The following is a 658-nucleotide window of genomic DNA, read 5'->3' as shown; positions in this document are numbered from 1 at the left end:
CTGCCTTATGATCCAGCAATCCCACTGCTGGGCATACACACTGAGGAAACCAGAAGGGAAAGAGACACGTGTACCCCAATGTTCATCGCAGCACTGTTTATAATAGCCAGGACATGGAAGCAACCTAGATGTCCATCAGCAGATGAATGGGATAAGGAAGCTGTGGTACATATACACAATGGAGTATTACTCAGCCATTAAAAAGAATACTTTTATTTATTTTTAACAGCTTCCTCCCAACCCAGAGTTTGATCCCAGGTCTCCCACATTGCAGGCAGATTCTTTACCAGCTGAGCCACAAGGGTAGTCCAAGAATACTGGAGTGGGTAGCCCATCCCTTCTCCAGCGGATCTTCCCGACTCAGGAAATCCAGCCGGGATCTCCTGCATTGAAGGGGAGTATTTACCAACTGAGCTATCAGGGAAGCCCTAGATTTACTTACTTTCTAATTATTTTTAACAGCTTCATTGAGCTATCATTTATGAACCAAAACTGCACATATTTAATATACACAGTTTAATGAGTTAGCATCAGTTCAGTTCAGTTCAGTCGCTCAGTCGTGTCCAACTGTTTGCGACCCTATGAATCATAGCGTGCCAGGCCTCCCTGTCCATCACCAACTCCCGGAGTTTACCCAAACTCATGTCCATTAAGTCAG

The sequence above is a fragment of the Bison bison genome, unplaced genomic scaffold (assembly GCF_000754665.1).
Source record: "Bison bison bison isolate TAMUID 2011002044 unplaced genomic scaffold, Bison_UMD1.0 scf7180017864352, whole genome shotgun sequence".
NCBI lineage: Eukaryota > Metazoa > Chordata > Mammalia > Artiodactyla > Bovidae > Bison > Bison bison.
Note: the sequence above shows the minus strand (reverse complement) of the source record.